Source organism: Arvicola amphibius, chromosome 11 (genome assembly GCF_903992535.2).
Source record: "Arvicola amphibius chromosome 11, mArvAmp1.2, whole genome shotgun sequence".
Classification (NCBI taxonomy): Eukaryota; Metazoa; Chordata; class Mammalia; order Rodentia; family Cricetidae; genus Arvicola; species Arvicola amphibius.
In genome coordinates this window covers 42,105,057-42,117,729 of record NC_052057.2, presented here as the reverse complement: position 1 = coordinate 42,117,729, position 12,673 = coordinate 42,105,057, and the positions used below count along the sequence as shown (strand labels likewise).

Genomic DNA, 12,673 nt, shown 5'->3' with positions numbered 1-12,673 from the left:
TTTTGTCTTTCTTTTGCATGACCCAATGATTTAATTAAAGTTGTTTACAGGAACCTGGGTTAGGTATTATTTCCAAGAGCACTGGCAATTAACAGTGGTTATATCACTGAACAACGTGTCTCTCTCTTCTACCTACTACCCTTTGAAAAAATATGTGTATTTGCTTAAGCATCCATTGTTATAATTTGTCTTATTAATATATGCAGAGGCCTAGGAATTACATTGAATTTCCATATGGCGAAGGTAGGCCTAGGTATTACCTACAGCAAAACCCGAGTCCCTTAGAAATCTCTGTTCTTACTGAGTCAAAGCTCTCAGTTATAACAAAGTGTTCCTGGATGAGACTGAACCTTTACTGTTCTTCCTTGTATTTCTAAGTAGTATATTTGATTTCATTGACTTCAAGCCAGCTATTTCTAAATTTAATGGGGAATTAGAAAAATTTTAAATCATTGTCTTAGATCTTTTAGAATAAAGTTCTTCTGAAATAAACTCTAAGAGCACTTTGTCTTGAATTCTATATTCTTTGTCTTCTTTGACTTTGTCTTGGCCATGGCTAAAACTTGCTGAGTTTTACTGTGGCTCCATCCATGACTGAGTCCTCTGAATTGTCCTGTAAACCCTGTTTCCCACCTGGCTATATTCTGCCCTGCCATAGACCAAACTAGCTTCTTTATTAACTAATAGTAATAAAACATATTCACAGCATACATAGGGAATCCTATGTAAATCCACATGTTTCCTTTTAGTCATTTGTTACTGTTGTCCATTACAATCTTTTTATTCCATCTTTGACTATGATTCCTGAGCCTTGAGATGGGATGTGTGACGAGTATATATTCTCTTTAGGGTTGAATATTCTATAGGTTCTTGTTCTCTGCATAGTGGCCAGTTGTGGGCCTTTGTTTTATTCATCATCTACTGATAACAGAAACTTCTCAATGAGGATTGAGAAATGCATTGATTTATAAATATAATGGTAGACTATTAGGAGTTAGTTCAAATCTATGTTCATTAGGCATTATAATAGTGGTATGTTCTCCCTTAGGGCCTTTGGTTGTTTAAATGAGTATGACCTTCATAGATGCAAATATTTGTGTTATTGGCTTCCAGTTAGTAGAATTGTTTGTAGAAGAGTTGGAGCTTGGCCTTGTTGGAGGCATGCCACTAGGGATGGGCTTTGAGATTTCAAAAGTTTACACCATTTAATTTAGCTCTCTCTGCATCGTGCCTGTGTCTTAAGATGTGAAACCTCAAGCTTTGCTTAAATAGCATGTCTTCTCTCCTGCCTCTATACTTCCTGAGATGATGGTTATGGTCCTAACTCTCTGAAACTGTGAACCTCAAATTAAACAGTTTTATAAATTGGCTTGGTCATGTTGTCTTACTACAGGCAAAGAAAAGTAACAAAGACAGAGCCTATGACTTATCTATCTACAGAGGTTCTTGACCTAATAATGATGTCAAGAAAGGGTTTCATCTTGTGGAGTAGGAGTTAAATTCAATCAGAAAGTAGTGGGATAATCCCAAGATATTTGTGCCATTATTGTAATAGTGGCTATGTCTTCAAACAGCTTAGTATTTAAACCACTATCTATATAAACAAGAGGACCAGAGTTCAAATTCTCTGAACACACTTAAATGTTGGGTATAGCAGCTCATTTGCAATTGCAGTCTCAGAAAGTGAAGAATAGGAAATTTGATTCGCAGGTTGGTGTAGGAGGTCCTTCTGTTTATGTGTTGCTTTCATTGGTTGAATAAAGAAACTGTCTTGGCCTTTTGATAGGGCAGAACTTAGGTAGGCAGAGTAGACAGTACTGAATGCTGGGAAGAAAGCAGAGTGAGAGAGCTGCCACGGAGATGCCAGGTCAGACATGCTAAATCTTTCCCAGCAAGCCACAACCTCATGGTGAACACAGATTAAAAGAAATGGGTTAAATCAAGATGTGAGAGTTAGCCAATAGGAAGCTAGAGCTAATGGCCAAGCAGTGTTTTAATTAATACAGTTTCTGTGTGATTATTTCGGGTGTAAGCTAGCCGGGCAGCCGGAACAAACAAAGGGACCCTGCTCTCCCTACAAGAATAGATATAGTTCTATGTTTGACTGAGATACTCTGTCTCAAGAGAGAGCTATTGAATGCAGTTCATGACCTCACTCTCAGGCTTCCATACAAATGTGCATATAAATGCACCTACACATACATGTGCCCATACAATGCAAATAAATATATATGTTTATATGTATGTTCATATGTGTGTGTATGTGCACATACACACTATACTTACAAACACATGAAAATCAGAAAAAAAACCCCAGAGATTTGGAGTCATACTGTTGATGAATACTTGCAGAAATCACTGGACTTCACAGAGCACTAGGGGAGAGAGAGTTATTCTAAACTTTTACACCTCAGAGTCTGTGTTAACTCCAAAACAGCTGTGCTACAAAGGTATGGCTAACATCGAAGACCAGCTTTCACACATAGGAATAGAAAGTCAAATGCTGACGTGTGACCACAAATTCAGCAAAAGATAGAAAACTATGAAATCACATAGCAACCACTTCATGATACTATTAGAGAGTAGCCATCCGGCGATTGAGCACTGTCTAACAGCCATGTCAGACACTGTGATGGCTAGAATCAACTCAAACACAAGTTGATGGACATGCCTATGACTGTTTTTCTTTGTGGGATTATTTGAGGTGAGAAAACCCTCTTTAAAACCCACTCTAAATTTGGTTTATGCTTTGTAGTGGGAGTCCACATAAACAGACCTGGAAGGCGGAAGCTTTGGGCCTTTGCCTTCTTTCTGTCTCTCTCACAGGAAAATTTGGCTATCTTGTCTCTGAAGCATTTCGTCTTCCCATGGTATTAGAACCTACTTCTTTGGACTTACAATATATGCTGAAGACAAGCAGCCGCCTTGGACTCTTTAGGACTCTAACACCATATGGAGACTGTTGAGACATCCGGCCTCATGGACTAAGGGGGGGGGGTGCTGGATTTCCAGGCTTTCTGTTGTGAGATATCTTTTGTTGGATTACCTAGTCAACCTGAAAGTCTATAAAATCTCCTTTCATTCATTGTCTCAGTTTTGCTTCTTCAACGAATACAGACACGAAGTCTTGTGTTGGCTTAAGCTCCTGTATTACATCCTGACATACCAGGACAAGCAAAACGGGATCAGGTGCCACACAATCAAGTTTAACATTAAAATTAGTCAGTTTCCCGAAAAACAGTATATTATATCCACCAAGCAGGCAACATGGCAAGGAATTTTTGTTCTTTTAATCTCATAAGAAACAAACCTTTGTAACTACAGAACCACCTTTGTTCCCCATGCCTGCATTTTCTAGTCCTTTCGTCTAAAGCTCTCCACTTCTGTTCAGGTCACTGGGATTGGGACCTTATCATTTTTACAGTGGATTGCTCGACTCATGGGTTGCTAATAACAGGCTTTTAAATTCAGGCTTTTAAGTTCAATGTGTGTTTTTTCATTTATATAATGTGCTTAAAAATAGGTACACTGTTACTCTAATTTGAGAGAGAGGAAACCGAGGAATGGAAGCATGAATTGAAAAGAAAGTAAGGATTTGAACCCGGAAAGTCTGGTGCAAAATGAGAAGATGTGTACTTAGTGCTACCTGTCTTGAACTACTATGCTCTTTGGTGTAATCAGAAGCCAGAGATACGAAAGAGCTAAAATAGACAAGGTTTAAAGCAAAAAAAAGGGCAGATAGCAAGAGAAAACAGCCCTGCCTTAAGTAAGCAGTGGTACCACTGACCATGTGTGTTACTTAATGCTCTGTTCCTTCATCTTTAAGTGAGAACTGTGCCTGACTCTATGCCTATGTAAGAAGGTTTTGAAGACTAAAATTGAGGTTCCCACAATGACTTCTTTAAGCTCAATTATTGTTGTTGTTGTTATTATTATTACTTGGAATGGCTTACAAAATTTAAAGTAAGTGATTTAGGATTTTTGGTTTAGCTTAAAAGTTACAAATAAACAACATTTTATACAATACATACTTGTAAACCTAGAAGCCTCTTGAGTGCAGGAGCATCTGTCCTGGTATAACTGGGGTATACCACCCTCTCAGAAATACGAGTAAGATTTTATTTACCTGATTGCAGGTCTCCATGTGATTTTTAACCAGACACCTCAAACCCTGTCATTTTAGGGCTTTGTGGAGACTTCTTTGTATTATCATGATTGAAGCATGGATTGCCATGTAGGAATATGATTGCTAATGCTATGCATGACTGAATGGAAATAAAGAAACACAGGACTGTCTTTCTGTTAAGACTCCTCACAGCTGGTCTGTGTCACATTCATCTTATAATCTACAGCATGTCATTGTTTTTGTCCAGATTCAAGACAGAACGTGTGTTCGACATCTTGGCTTTGGCTTGACTGTCTCCTATCAAGGTTCACAAGGCAGACGCTCATAACGTACTTGATGATGCGAGAGCTCTAAGAGATGAAGTCTCGTGTGAGGTAAGGAAAGTATTAGGATCAGGTTTGTCCTACAAGAACGGATTGTTTTAAGATGAGGTTACCTCATGCATGTGGTACCTTCTATGCGTGATCAGTTCTCTTTTGATTTCTCCATGCTGTAATTTAGTCAATATGGCCATCATCAGAGATCAAATCAACGTGCCTGTGAACTCTCAGACCCTTAGCTTCTGAAATTGTGAGCTTGTATATACTTGTATATGCTTCTTGCATACTGAGGTATAAACCTCAGGTATTCTGTTACAGGCATAGAAATTAATATGATGAGGAAAATTATGAATATAGTTTTAGTTTGCATATCTCTTTTCACGGAAGAGCAATGATAATGTCTTTGTTCTCCTTTGTGGATGAAATGAGGTAATTATTTTTTCTCTTTATTGGTGTGCATTTGTTCCAACGTAAGCCATATCAGGACACTGTTGTCAAATTCTTTTTTGAAGTAGGAAAAGTTCTCACTCAATAAGATGCTTACTAGGCAAACCTGAGAGCTTAAATTCAAACCCCTAACATTTTTTGCAAATGTTGGGCATTGATGGTGGAGAGATCAGACGCTTAAAAGAAATCCCACACTAGCTCAGAACTGAGAGAGAGTTATTTGTTTAGGGAGAAAACTTACAAATTAGGATTCTCTGCTTGAACAGTGGATGGAGATGGGATCCAAAACAAACAGAATGAGCAAATGGGAACCAGGGGTGGGGGAGAGAAGGGACAGACTCCACAGTGGAGTCCAGCTATATAGTGTAAAAGGTCATGCCTCAGTAGGTGGGTAATTACTAGCTGTAAACTTTCCTGAAGCAGGGCATAATGACTCGTGTAACCTGCACAATGGAGTGGCAGAGAGATAGGATGATTCCCTAGGGATGACTGGCCAGTTAGCTTAGCTGGCTAGGTGAACTTCAGTTTCAGTGGAAGACCCTATCTTAAGAAATTAAGGTAAAGAATATATAGAGTAGACATCTGAGGTACTTTGGCCTCTACACACATCTATATATGTGTGCATGCATGCCTGCATGCACATACACACAAACACACAAACACTCACACACACATGAACATGGCACCTATGACACACACATACACACACACAAATAAAATCTCTCCCTTTAAATGTATTGTTTAAGATGTCCGTGTACACACTTTGCTCACCATGGGAGGCAGCATACAACACTGTTTTTTTTTGTTATGAATTCTCCACGTGAATAAAGGTAATAGAGGCAGAGAGTTATTGCCAAGCAAATCAAAGACCTTGGTTTTGATCTAAAGGAAACAGAGTGGCCTCCCAGAAATCACTCACAGTCTGTCAGCGTTCATGCAATTATGCCAGGTCAAAGATACTGAATGCACAAGCAGACCTAGCAAGTGAAGGGAAACCCACAGCTCTGGGCTGGCGCCATTGCAATAGCCCCTAAAGAGACGTTCCTGAAGAGCAGAAATCAGAGCAGGAGAGCCATAGTGCAACAAAATAGCATTCTTTCCCATGTAGCTTTGCAGATACAATTCTTCCCATCACAGAAGGATTTTTGTGAGAAGGAATGGTTATGCGTGCAAGCAAGCTCAAAAAATAAAAAAGAACAGAAGGAAAGAAGAATGAAAGAAAGAATTGATTTGTGAAAAAAATACTTGGGCCACATTGTATTGTTAGTTATAAACATTATAATGGTGACCAGGTATAAGAGAAAAGGTGACAGAGAGGGACAGATGTGTGACAAGGAGAAATCAGGCCTTTCCTACTTCTCGAGTTTTGGTTTAGCTCCATAGAGGCCTGGGAATGCTCACAGAATCGTCAACTGATGCTGACACTTGGGAGATTTCATCCAGTTTTGCACAACAGAACTGATAGGTTTTAAAGAATCTTCTGGCTATTTATATTAATGTTTTTAGAGACCAATAGGACACTATTTGGAAGGCAGATGCCTGGATATTTCTTCAGTAACTCCTAGCTCTGAAAAGGACGCTATGAAGCTCTGGAAACAAGATGTGGGCTCTGTCCTACAGGGCTCGTTCTTAACAGCTTTTTAGAGGGATAGACTCTTCGATTATATTAAAAAGATAAAAACGGTAGGTCTAGGGATGGAGTTCACATGGAGACACAGACCTGGGCAAGATCACCACAGCCTCAGAGTTGTTCCATGAAGACTTCAGGAGTCACATCTGAGGGAAACTGGATGAGAGCACTGGTGAGGATTCAGGGGGTGATGTGCTACTTTTCCTGCAATCTGACATTAAGAGCTAGAAAAACAGCCCCTTCTGTGGAGGGACACATTTCCTGGCTGGCCTGGGGCATGTATGTAGCACTTTTAGGAACAGGTCCAACCTTCTCATGAGCTCTGGAGTATAGCCAGCCACAATCCTTCTGTAGTGCTGGGCTAGACTTCAGAAGAAAGGATGCTTTTAGATGCCAAATTCTATTCCTATCATTCTACACACAAGCTTTGTGTATGTTTTTGTATTATTTAAATATTCAGTGTTTTAACTTTTTATATTTTGATTAAAATATATTGCCTTATTTCTTCTCTTCCCTTTGCTCCCTCTAGTCCCTATCCATTTCCTTTCCCTCCAGCCTGTTTTATGTTCCCTAACCTTCAAGCTGATAATCTCTTTTCTTTGGATATTATTGTTATACATATGCACACATACATAAATACAGCCCGCTGAGTCCACTTTTGTTGTTAGTAATTCTGCTGTTCCAGGTCTGACCATTTTGTGCTGGATCAGCAAAGACTCATCCCTGGGAGAAGCTAGCTCTTCCTCTTTGGTCAGTCATTACTTGTCTATGTGTTCCTCCTAGCAGAGGGACCCCTGCAAGTTTCCCCTTCTAATTAGCATGTTGATTGCTGTTGTCATTGTTCAGGGCTTACTTATAGAATCATTTATTTGAGGGGCAGCCACACAGAGGACTTCCTGGTTTCTGGCTCTTACAGTCCCTCCCGTTCACAATTTTCCCCTGAGCTCTAGCTGTGTGACATACGCAAGACCTATGTCCCAGATGTGTCTGCTGGGGTTGGGCTTTCCACACTCCACTGACCTCTACATTGTGACCAGTTGTGGTTTTCTACAGTGATCTGTTTGCTGTAGAGAGATAAACTTCTCTATATCATGAAGCTATAGTAATAAAAACGGTATTGTGCTGCCAATGGGACAAAATCAAATACACAAACACAAGGCCCCCAAATGTATAGCCATCTGATATTTGACACAAAAGCAACAGACAAACACTGGAGAAAAGACAGCACCTTCCACAAATGGTGCTTGGAAAACTGGATGTTCACATGTAGCAGAATTAAATTAGTCCCATATTTATCATACCACACAAAAAGTAGTCCTAAGCAGATCATGGACCTCAATTTGATATCTGAAATGCTAAAAATTCTAAAAAAAAAAAACCCTGAAACCCATAGGGAGTACCCTACAAGATACAGGTGTAGAAAAGAACTTTTTGAATAGGACTCTATTTGTCCAGGAATTAAGGCAAACAACTAGTAAACGGGACTTCATAAAATGTAAAAGATTATGTACGGTAAAGAGAACCATTGTTGGAGTGAAGGAGAAACCCTAAGAATGGGAGAGAATCTTTACCAGATACACACAGGACAAGATTAACATCAAGAATATATAGAGACCTAAAATACCAAAGAGCCAAGTAAACAAATGACCAAATTAAAATGGTCTGATCTAAACAGAGAGTTCTTGATAGAAGAAATAGAAGTAGCTAAGAAATACTTCAAAATGTGTTCATCATTCCTAACAATTGTGGAAATACAAATTAAAGATTTAGTTTTAAAAGGTAGAGGCTTGTTTTCAAAGGCATCCTTAATAACATACCTTAAGATTGTCACTTTATTTACTAAATTGTTTGAATTAATTCTGTTGGATGAGATTGGTTAAAGGAAAATGTATTCCTTTATATAAACCACTTTTTATGCCATTTATGACATTGCATAATAATGTGTAATCATAGTGAAGAACCAGACTGTTCTCTGTATGTTCAGCATGATTATTTTTTAAAAGATGATCTTGAATTCTCTTTTGAGGTTGTACTCAAATAGCAATTCAATATGTAAGAGACCCTCTAATGGGTTGGATACACAAATTACAAAAGGGCTCAATATGAGAAGTCATTGTAGTTGAAAACAGCGTCTCAGTGTGGGATATGGCTCAGCAGTAAAGAGTGTCCTGCTCTTCCTGAGAACCTAAGCTTGGCACCCACTTTGGATGCCTCACAGCTACCTGGAACTCCAGTTCCATGGGATCCAGTGACTGGCCTCTGTAGGTACTGCATTCATGTATACACACACAGAGATAAATAGACAGACAGAAACACACAAACACACACACACACACACACACACACAGAGATCTTAAAGATGATATTATAGTCCACCATAAGCTTAACACACCTCACCTACCAGATGTAGCTGAGAAACACAATAGCCTTGTGATCCCATGGCTGACTGGAGGTGGAACATGTTGTGCATGGTCTAGCATTATGAGACAACACATGCCACGTATTGCTAGGCTGGGAAGAGATGAAAATTCAAGGTATGATTTTCTGTGAATGTACATTACAGTTGTATCACTGCCATGAAGGCAGCTCTTGGCTGTCAACTTGACTTATTTGGTTTTAAGTGGGTGGATTCACTTCTAGTCCAGACCCTTGAGGCAGGAAAACATATGCCTTTAATTTGGATCTTAAGATGAGAAGGTACACCTTTAATCCCTGGAAGCCTATACAAGGACCTTCACCTTCTGCTGGAAGCCTATACAAGGACGTGGGGAAAGGAAGCTTTTGCTATTTCCTGCTTGCTTTTGCCTTGATAGCAAGTCCATTCCTTCATGGGTACTAGGTCCTTTCTCTTTGGGATTTCAGCATCTACTGAAGATCTGCTGAAATATCCAGCCTCAGGTACTGAATGACTTCTGAATTGTTGAATTTTCTGTTCACAGCCAAGCATTGTTGCATTAGTTGGACCGTAGCCTGTAAGACATTCTAATAAATCCCCTTCCTATATACAGAGAGATTCATTTTATAAGCTATATTACATATATCAAATAGCATATGTGTTATATGTATCATTATATAATTCATTTTATAACTCTAGAGAAACCTGATTAATAGAACTACAGAGTAGATAAACCATGTTGACCCCACCACAAGTCAAACAACATTTGTATATAAAGTACATAAAAATACCAGACAAAGCCTGTATAAACTATCTCTATACATATTTAATAGAAAATACGTGTAATGTATTTTAAAGTTCTAGAAAAAAATTAAGGTAGGGAAAATTATTATCTGACTCCAGGGATCCAGGGAATGCTCTGATTTGTGAACTTAATATCTCTAGCAACTTTAATACAGTCTTTCTTTTCAGGTTCTGCAGAGGATACAAACATCTCTGCTTTTAATGCAGAAATTGGGAACATCTGTCTCTGTTCATCCATCTTTACTGAATAAGAGCAGGGTCTATTTTGGCCTTCACTCTCTCTTCCCTGAACTCTGGGAGGAACCTCCTAATTAGTACCACTGCCTTCTGTATTTTCTCTGCAATGATTAACTTCTTTCATTTTCCCAAGACACTAATCTTGCTAAAACAAAACATGGGCTATCCTCATCAGACACAAGTTTGTTCAGAGTGCTCACTTGCAGTTTGATCTGGATAGCTTGCCCTGGTTTCCAGAACTTCATAAGCCCTTTGTTTCCATTGCTCAGCTGCTCTGTTGGAATGCCTATCTTCCCTGTGAACACTCCTAACCTCCATGACACCCCTATTATTTTTAGTTATGAAAGTCTCGTCATTCTGCAAATACTGACCATAGCAAGGGCTTTCACCCTGACTGTACTATGCCCCAGCTCTCCCAGTCTAGCCAAGAAGTGTCTAACCTCTTTATTCAAACCTCTGTAGCAGGTCCATCTTCTGTCTTGCACAATAAATATGATACATGTATTTAAACCTCTCCTACATCTTACAGTCTCTGCAGAATAAGACCATACCTTGCCATATCTCTGCCTTCCTGCCCCTTGCTAATGGTTGCCATATTGTTGTACTTTAATAAACTCCCTTGCTTGGAAGCTGTATTTAATTTGATTCTGACTTGTCCAAACGACTGTGATTGCCATACATCTTATTGGGAGAAATTGAAGGATTCTAATACTTTCTTTGAGTTACTTGTACTGAAGCATTTGCATTTTTAGGTCATATTTCAGAGTAAAATCTTCTGCTCAGAGTTGATAAAACTGGACAGTGAATGGGAAGAGTGACAGAAAAGGAAATGCTACAAATTGTACTGGTGAATGTGTTGAACTTGGAGAAGGAAGCAGCATCTGTTCCAGAAATATCTACCAGTTAAGACCCAAGAAGTCATATATACCTAATCCTGCAGATCACATCCATCCAACAGGAGGGGCTGAAAAGAAAAGGACAGTCTTCCATCTGCTTGGCCATCTGTTTCAGAAGACCTATTCCTGATTTAGTGCCATTGGGTTTTTGTTGCTTTACAAAATGATCAGCATCACCAAAGACCCCAAATAAAAGCATATGATAACATCATCTAATAGCTGTCTCAGATGGTGAAAGCTTCTGGGTTCTCCCAATTTATTTTCTTAGTAAAATATGTCCTTCAAAATACTTGCGATGTGGAAGAAACATGATCTGTGAGTCAGTGGCTTTAACCTGAACTTAACTTTTATTTATGTGGGACAATCGCCTTTATCTTTCGCCTTAAAATTCCTCACTTGTAAAATGTAAATATATTTACTTCCCAGAATGTAAGCTCAGTGTACTTGGGATGCTCCATCTCTTTTTGTTCACTGATGTATTTTAAATATCAGGAATATGGCTTGGCATGGAGAAGATGCTATCAAACTCTTACTAACCATGGCAGTGCTAAAATGAGGCTGATATACATACATACATACATACATACATACATACGTACGTACATATGTACATATCTCTCTAAATATATCCTTATAACAACCTTAAGTCTTTCTGTGTTTATTTATTATGTACTTATATATTGGCTAGAATTAAATTATTAGACTTAAATACATTTAGTTTTGTCTTAAGCCATAAGACTTTTGAAACACCATTATGCAAGCACATTAACACACGTTAAAATGGAATTGCATATTTAGATGTGATCTAAAAGAGTTTTGTATGGCCAGGTTACACATTCTAATTAATAATAAACTGTCACCAATTATACTTTAGTGTCACATTAAGGACAGAAATCAAGAAAGCAACTTCCCTTTGGTGTCATTTGACCAAGAGTGAGCCCATATTTGATTTATCTGCTTTGCTACCCTCTATTGTCCATTCTCCTATCTGTCTGTTGCATGAGTTTGAATCTATGCCTATATCTGTATGTCTTGTTTCTGTGTGTCTGTCCCTACCAAAGGGTCTTGTTCTCTCTTCTATTGAACATCACAGAAATAATCACATGGAGAAGGAAAGAGGAATACTTTACAGAAATATATAACATTTTTACAGGGGACTAAGTCACTGACTTTAACCAGCTCCAACTGAACCAGAGAGTAAACAGTTTCATCGTTATAAAGTAATATCTATATGCTACATTCAACATTTAGGATAGATATTCATTTTATAAGATGGTTTTTGTAAAGCAAATTGTAATTTTTTCTTAATAATAAAAACCTAGAGTCAGATATTAGGAGGTGAAAGCTGAAAGATCAGAGAAGCAGAACAGCCAGCCACAAGAGTTCTATTGACCACTACTGAATACTCAGACTGAAGGCGGCAAGATCCTGTCTCCACAAATCCTCAGACTGGATGCTTTGAGCTCCTGTCTCCTCCAGCATTATATTCCTCTTTCTGTTCAGCCATATCCCTTCCTGTCTCCACCTCCCTAATGTTGGAATTAAAAGTGTGTGACTCCGAAGTACTGGGATTAAGGGTGTGTGCCACCACTACCTGGCTATGTTGTTTCTTTTTAAGACTGGATATATCCAGTATAACCCAGGGTGTCTTTGAACTTACAGAGATCTGTCTGTCTCTGCCTCCCAAGTGCTGGGATTAAAGGTGTATGTCACCACTGTCTGGCCTCTATGGCTAACTAGTGGTTCTCTCTACACTCTGATTATCAGGCAAGCTTTTTTTTATTATAGCACGAACAAAGTGTCTCCACAGCTTTCAAC

General features: G+C 38.8%; 1 long non-coding RNA gene across 1 annotated transcript; it reads left to right on the top strand.

Annotated features, from left to right (window-relative positions):
* Positions 1 to 4,382: 4,382 nt before the first annotated feature.
* On the top strand, positions 4,383 to 11,066 carry LOC119825950. Its single transcript, XR_005287342.1, has 2 exons — positions 4,383 to 4,500; positions 10,712 to 11,066. It is a non-coding gene; the product is annotated as an uncharacterized LOC119825950 (long non-coding RNA).
* Positions 11,067 to 12,673: the final 1,607 nt, after the last annotated feature.